This window comes from Lissotriton vulgaris, chromosome 2_1, assembly GCF_964263255.1.
Source record: "Lissotriton vulgaris chromosome 2_1, aLisVul1.2, whole genome shotgun sequence".
Taxonomy (NCBI): Eukaryota; Metazoa; Chordata; class Amphibia; order Caudata; family Salamandridae; genus Lissotriton; species Lissotriton vulgaris.
The window spans coordinates 908,596,321-908,604,136 of NC_141687.1; the positions used below are offsets into that span (position 1 = coordinate 908,596,321).

At 43.5% G+C, this 7,816-nt stretch overlaps 1 pseudogene; it reads right to left on the reverse strand.

The window, feature by feature from the left end:
• Positions 1–4,612: 4,612 nt before the first annotated feature.
• Positions 4,613–4,985, reverse strand: LOC147731399 (large ribosomal subunit protein uL29 pseudogene; annotated as a pseudogene).
• Positions 4,986–7,816: the final 2,831 nt, after the last annotated feature.

A 7,816-nucleotide genomic window follows, 5' to 3' on the forward strand; every position in this document is an offset into this window, starting at 1 on the left:
AGGTCTAACAATAGTGAACAGCAGAACAATCTAGAAAGCAACACACTAAAACAATACTGTTTTACATAGCACAAACGTAGACCAAAGGCATTGGAACACTTTAAATGACCACCAAGTTACTCTACACCAGATCAGATTTCTTTTATAAGGCAGGAGCAGATTACGTATTTTGCCCAGAATCCCAGGATGTTGGGCCTAGACGGATTCGAACGGGTTTCCCAGTTCTGAAATCAGCAGAGTTCTGTGAGTGAGTTATTAAGGCTGGAAACCTGTTCTTTGGTTCTGGTTTAGTGGCGCTGGTCTCCTAAAATGGGGATATCTTGCTGCCTGGGAGACCATGAGGCTCTGGATGAGCAGCTTCTCACTCAGGGAAGGCCCAATCTCGATGAGGAATGACCCGTACAACAGACGCAGCCCTACAGACTCAGTTATGCTTCAGATCACAGAAGCCCCTCTCTCCAGCTAACTATTAAACAAACTGAAGCTGGACTACCAGGGAGCCATCAGGGTTCATTGAAGAGCAGAAATTGGAGAGATTGGTGCAGGGAGAAGTGTGTTGTCCTCTTACAGACACCACACATCTCACCTGCACTTGAAACAGCTGTTTTATGATCAGCCCAGATCTAAGGTCATATTTACTAAAAGTTCACACAGCGCAGGGCAGCAACCAAAGTTGCTCTGTAACGTTGTGATAATGGGAGAGGGCTGAACAGTGACCTATGTACTAAGATATGTTGCTCTTCAGCTCTTTACCTGCTCTGGCAGAGGTGAGACTGCCTAGAGCCAATGCAGGCACTCTTGAGTCATGCTGAAAGGGTCCTGTGTTACAGGCAGGATTGTTCTTGTGCAGGAAGACATGCCTTCCTGCACAAAACAATCCTAAGAGGCATTTCCTCTTCTATGTGTAATGTAAAATGCATCACACATAGAAAAAGGAAGTTATGAGGAGAAATAAACATATTTCTCCTCTCTACGACTCTGTGTGGTAGGCACACCATTGTGGCACAATCCCAGGTTTACACACTTTAGTAAATCGAGGATTGCATCAGATTCCATGGGTGGATGGATCGGCAATGGTTGTCATGATTATTTAATACTCACTGATCAGACACTATTTGCCTTGCCCGCTATTCTTTGGAATCTTGCCCAGTAGGTGCAGCCTGGCATACAGTCATGGCTGAAGACACCCTGTGGGTAGAAGTGCATGCACTGACAGACCAACACACAATACATATATGTGCCAAGAGGGCATGCTCACAACTGAGGTGGCCTCACTGCAGCACTACAGCAGCATGACACTACTTTTAAAATGATGCAAACCTGGTGCCCGCATATCATTTGAAAGGGCAGCTGCAGACTCCTGGCACCGCCCTATTTCCCTGCTACCTTACCTCAGTAAGGTGTTAGAGGCCCATGTTGCTACCCTGGCTCTCTTGGCCTTAGTAGTTTCCAGGATTGCTTACGGCAACTCCCTTTATGTCGGCATCCCCGTATATCAGCTAAATCGCCTACAGCTGGTACAGAATCAGGCTGCACGGCTAATCTTCCACCAGCCTAGACACCATCATGTTCGCCCCCTGCTTAAAGCCCTTCATTGATTCCCGGTAGCCAAGCGCTGCGAATTCAAACTAGGTTTCATTATCTTTAAAGCACTGGCAGGCCAAGGCCCGGTGTTTATTTCTTCCCTTCTTCCCCACTATTCTCCGTTGCGTAATCTTCGCTCCTCCCACCTGGCCTTGCTCACTACTCCCACCTTTAACCGTAAAAGACATGGTGGCCTTAGATTCTTGTTCCTTGCCCCTTCCTGGTGGAATGCACTCCCCCTGGAGCTGAGATTAACCACTCTTTATTCTCGCTTCAGGTCACTGCTGAAAACTCTACTGTTCCGCAAAGCTTATGAATAAACACCTTTCTGGTTACTACACTGCTGAAATGTCCGTTCTCCCTTTGCTCACAGCGCTATGAAACTGTTGGGTGTAAGTGCGCTTTATAAAATTTTTTAACATAACATAACTGGTGCCTATTGTGTGCCAGCAGCAGAAGTCTTGACACCCATCGGAGAGCAGATGGCTGTGCCTTTGCCCCACAGCTGCCACTACAATCGCTGAAGCAGGGGCAGGGCTGGATTACAGCCATGCCCATTTGAGGACAGTTTTACAAATGCCTCCAATTGCATCGCTGTCAAGAGATTAGACATAAAGGATTCACACAACTGTAACATAGACAAATTACCTATGGGCCGTCATTATACTGGCTTAAAACATTGAGTCCATTTTCAATCAAGTTGTCATTGCATTTTAAAACAGTAAACTGAGGGGCATATTATCAAGAACGGTGTTAAAATTATCGCCACTTTAGCGGTGGGAAACTGAGAATTCCCATAGAAGGCCAGGTTCTGGTGTGATGGCCAGGTTCTGGTGTGAACATGGGCTTCTATGGGAATTCACAAGGGCATATTATCAAGCCCATTATCACAGCTTTAGCCGCAGTTTCCCGCTGCTAAAGCGGCAATAATTTTAACGCTGTTCTTGATAATATGCCCCTGAATTTCCTTCCTCAACCTAGATGTACGGCGAGTACCTACATGAGTGGGTAAAATCTCTCTCCCCCGTCACATGCTTAAAATGCAATGTCAGTGGTAGAGGATGAATGTCAAAATGCTCATTAAAAAAGAGATCTTACTAACTTTAAACTAGGGCCATGAAACTAGTGGCGGTTGCCACGAATAAGGGTGGTGAGGGAGGGGTAGCTTGGGAGGGGTAGGGCGGGAGGAGGAGCGTGGGCAGGGGGGAGGTTGCGCAGGGGGGGGGTTAGAAATAATGTATTATTTTAAAAACAAAAACGTACCTTTATCTGTCGGCCGCCTCCAGCATTGCGCCGACTCTCCTCTTCTTCCTGGGTCCCAGCAGCCCCTGGGAATGACACCCATACAATCTCTGTGCTGCAGAGCAGCGCGGGGATTGGCCTAAGTGGGCTCAAAAGACACCCTGCTCAGACCAGGGAGTCTGTGGGGTTTCTCCAGCCTGGCTGCTGAATGCAGCGGGCTGGAGAAAACCTAAGTGCGCATGTGTGTTTTGGTTGGCCTGAGACGGATGGCCAAACACACATTAGCACATAGCACTCCTCCTCCTCCCTCCCATGCCTAGACACGCCCCTCCCTACAGCACTGGCTAAGAGCCGGCAAATGCAAAATAAAACAATGCAAGAACACCGTTTTATTTTACATTTGCTGGCTCTGAGCCAGGCAGTGGGGCGACACTCCCCCGCCATTGCAGAGGAGCCGCCGCTGCGTGAAATAACAATTATCAATTAAGGAATCATGGCAACCTTTAAACCATTGAGCATTACTATTAGTACTGATTCAAAAATGCTAATCATGCCTCCACCTCATTTATCAATTTAAGGCTTATTAATGTGAGTTTTGATGATGGACCAAATTATAAACCAATAATACTTCATCATTCTCATCGTCATCCTATATGCTGCAGCATGACTTAAGGCTGGCTCAGAGAAGTCAGGCCACATCACTGCAATATTAAAAGAATTTAATTGGCTCCCCTTGATAGATAATTAACTTTAAAATGCTTTGTAACTCATAAAGCATGGAACTCGACTCACCTACCTACCCAAAAATGTCAACTTGTAAACCATAGGAGGAGCGAGAAACACAAGAGGAAACATCAGCCACTTCTGGTAATTCTGAAAGGTGGGGAAAAAAACTCTGAAGGAAACATTCAACTGTCAAGCTCCAAAACTATGGAATAAAATGGTTGACCAGTTAACAATCATCTCCCGCTTACCGTTGCCATATGAATGCATGCGTTTTCTATATGTTTGGTAATGTTATATGAGCCACAGACTATTGTGGAATGAACGGATTCGAGTGCTCAAGTATTGTTTCTAGGTGCTCTTCTAAAGTTAACCGTGTAGATTCATTTCTGTAGTTAATCTGGATTGTGTATGCTCACCTGTCATATTATTTGTGCACATTTACTCCTGATCCTGTTATTAAAAGCAATAGGGGGGTTTTCCGATTTCTCTACTGCACGTTGGTTAAATGATCTGTTTACTAATGTAACCTTGCACAAGTTCCGTGTGGGAGAAGCTAAAAGACACAGCAGCTTCCGTGTGCTTCCCAAGAATAAACAGAAGCATTGCTTTTTATCCTGTGTAGCAAATGCAAGATCTGAGCGTGAAGTGCCCTCCTTTGTGCCATGAGCTTTAATGGAAGAAAAGGTCCTACGATTGGGGCAGTGTGACCAATCTGACTGGGAGCTGGGGAGAGATGCCGAAATGCTGAAAACTAACGTTTTGACTTTCAGACCTACTGCCTGATATGACGCAAGCAGCATTAGATGAGTCAACTATTATATTAATACATCGAGCTGCAAACCAGCTGCATAAAACGCAAATAGGGAATTAGACTAAAAGGTTAGGGGTGCATGGCCGATGTAAGCAGTATTTGGGGTCTTTCTAGGTGCCACCTTTATTTATTTTTAGTTGCTGAGATGTTTATAATGATGGTGGTAATTCTTGTCCACACGATCCATATCCTTTTTCTTCATTTTTTTTAGAATACTCAATTACATTGCCTTCATTTTGTACCACACATTTAAACTTTCACGGCGAATTTGCGCATTGGGTAGAGACGCTCTTTTCAGACTTGTTGTTTTGGCCTTCAAACCCTCTTCCTATTTGTTGAGTCTACAGTGCAACGCACAAGTCTTCTTGGGCCTCAAATCAAGGGGCTTGTTCATCTTGCCTTTGCAAAATTTTCGCAGGTTTTTCTTCTGTGTCCGGTTGATGACTGTGAGGACTCTGGCAATGGATTTTCGGACAATCCGGATCTTGGACAGCTTGGATGCAGCTCCACCACTCACTTTGGCAACCTGGAGCTGCGACAATTCAACCTTGAGGTCATCAAGCCGCTTCAGAAGATCTTCCTTCTTCTTACCACGCAGATCACGGGCCTTAATTTCTGCCATATTTGCTGCGAGCCGCCACCGGAAAGGGTCCATATGATCACTGCATCCTTATGGTACCACAAGTGTTTGTCTAGGGTGGATAAGATGCCGGATTAGGGAGCAGCACAGCTTTTACCCTCAAACTATGAGTTATGGAAGCCTCAAACAACCCATGGTTCAAACTGTCCATGCGTGAGGGCTTGGGAACTGCAAGGGTTGTGATACATGGTTAGAGATAGACATGCAGCTGACCTCTCCACTGAAAAATGCCACTCTTTGCACATATAAAATCAAACTCGAACAATGAGAAAAACAGCATCAGATGCCGGACATGGCCACTGGCAAGGAGAATCCCAGAGCCAAACACTCACCTTGGTTAACGCAGAAGATACTACACCATATCTGTGGCATGCCCGCTTGTTTTACATTATCTCAAATTATTTTCCTATTACAACCTTTGATTTACTGTGCTCCATTGCTCCCCATTCCGCATAGCATCGTATACCTGGAAAAGTCAGTATAAACACGAAATTCAAGCGTATAGAAGTGATGTCAGTGGCAAGAGGCAGATACACTTGGTCTGTTTAAAGATTTCCCACAATGCTTTCTTCAGAGGACCTCCTTGAATACACAACACGACTTGAGGAATGCGTTCCAGTCCCATTCTCATGGGCCTTCCAATTTTGAGATAACGGATATTAACGCTTACTTTATCTAAGGGTACACTGGTATGTTAGGATTTGAGTGTATGATCTGCAATTAACAGTATATGTTGTTAGTAGTGAGAGTTTGACTCACTGAGCCATCTTGCAACTCATTTCAATTGTTATGTTTGTCTGATCGTTTGCTGATACTCAACATCATCATCATTGGGTTTGGACTGAAACTGTTAAACTGTCTCCATTCAAGGACTAAGGAATTTGACAACTGTAACAATTTCTAATGCTAAACAGAATCTTAGCAGAAAAAAAAATATTGGGGAGATTTGATGGGCGTGCTGCACCTCCAGTTTGTTCTTAGGAAGAAAATTCAAAGGATTATGCAAAAACCTCTCAAGAAGTTCGATTGCCTAGAAGGGTCCGCTCAATGTTAGAACACCGATCCAGTAAATTGAATCTCGCTCAGGCACTTGAGTACCGCATGTACACAGACTCTTTGATACATAACTGCATACGAGAACTGCGGGAATGACAGCCACTGTGATCACCCTTGTAAACTACTCGTCTGAGAGCCATGAGGATGCAAGAAACTTTTTCAGGGTAGCTCAGTTGTACTAAGTATACACAATCCTATGTAGTGTGACTCTGGTATAATCTAAGCATACCCTGTCAATAATGACAGCTGTTAACTCTGAAGAAAGGAACTTTGTGGTTCCAAAAACTGCTCAGATTAATTTCAGCTAAGCATATTACAGCAAAATCAAACTCAGTTATCTCCTTAGAGCACCCATAAAGGAACTGTATACTTTTATATTTTTAAATAGTCTTTTAACAAACTCTTTAACTTTACAAATGACAGCTACAAATATTTAATAACTTTTTAACATTGTAATTTCTTTTGTTATGTAGTATTTATAATGGTTGTGATAGGATGTTATTCTGCTTTTATGACGTGCTGTCGAATAAAGCTTTGAAATTGAAATTGGAACTGTATACTAAACAATACTTATTTATGGACAGGATAATTTACTATTTCTGGCTGCAGTGTTCAAATGTTTGGGGTGCTAGTTAAAAGTATCATTCTTATGATATGCACGTTAAACATTACCTCTGCCTTCCCCATCCTAGTCCTTCTCTTGTGAGATTTGCCTCCTTACACAGATAGAATTAACTTATCCTAACCCTAAACTAAAAAACTTTGTGGCCTATTCACAAAACCATTTTAGAGTATAAAGTAGCACTCATGTTGTACTCTTTTATGCACTTTAACACATCTTTGTGAGTTTCCTCTAAAACATCTAAAGAGGGAATGAAATGGGAATATTCAAAGAATATTCATATGTTGTTAGTACAAACAGAATGGACTCAGCCCACTTAGCACTTTTGATAATAAAGAGTTGAAATGTGTTCTAGGTTATTCATAAAGACATGTATGTGAAGATAAAGGAGTATTCCTGTAATAGAACTCTGTCGCTGGGGCTCTCACTAGGGCTCAGAGTAATGAAAATTACCAGTAAGTAATCAGGGCATTATTTGAGCTTGTTCTGACCTATTACTGTAGAACCATAAAGATCAAATAGCTGTAATGCTTATTGCCTATTGGTCTATAGAGCCAATGGTGCTTGTGAGCCTCATACAACCTATGGACATTTGTAAGGCAGGCCTGAAAGTTCATTAGTTGTTGGAGGAACAGTTTCTACTTTCCACCATGATCATAATTACACAAGTTACACAGGTGATAATTCCGTGCAAAGATTGTTGTCTTTATCCATCGATCTACTTTTTCAACTCTTTGTCTCCACTGCTAATTTTCAGGTTATTGCAGAAATGATACTCAGTAGTTTGAGAAAGTTGTAAGGGTTCAACATTCTGCACATTACCCGAAAATCTTCATTATGAGTGTTCTGGTTTTTGGTGCAGGAGTAACCAGAGGGCCATAATCTCTGCTTCCAGCTGGTATTCCCAGCCGGGGCCCGTGCAGGTAAGAGCGGTGAGCGGTAGGGCCTGGTGGGGGCGGGGGGAATTACGACTGAAGCCGGCGAGGGAAAATGCATTATTTATTTAATTTTCACTCGTGGTCGTCTGTCGAATCCCCCCCAACCCGACCCCACGCCCCACTGCTTTTACCTGCATGGGCTGCTCTTGGGCAGTCCTCCACCAAAAACAGTCATTCTGACTTTTTTCTGCAGACTG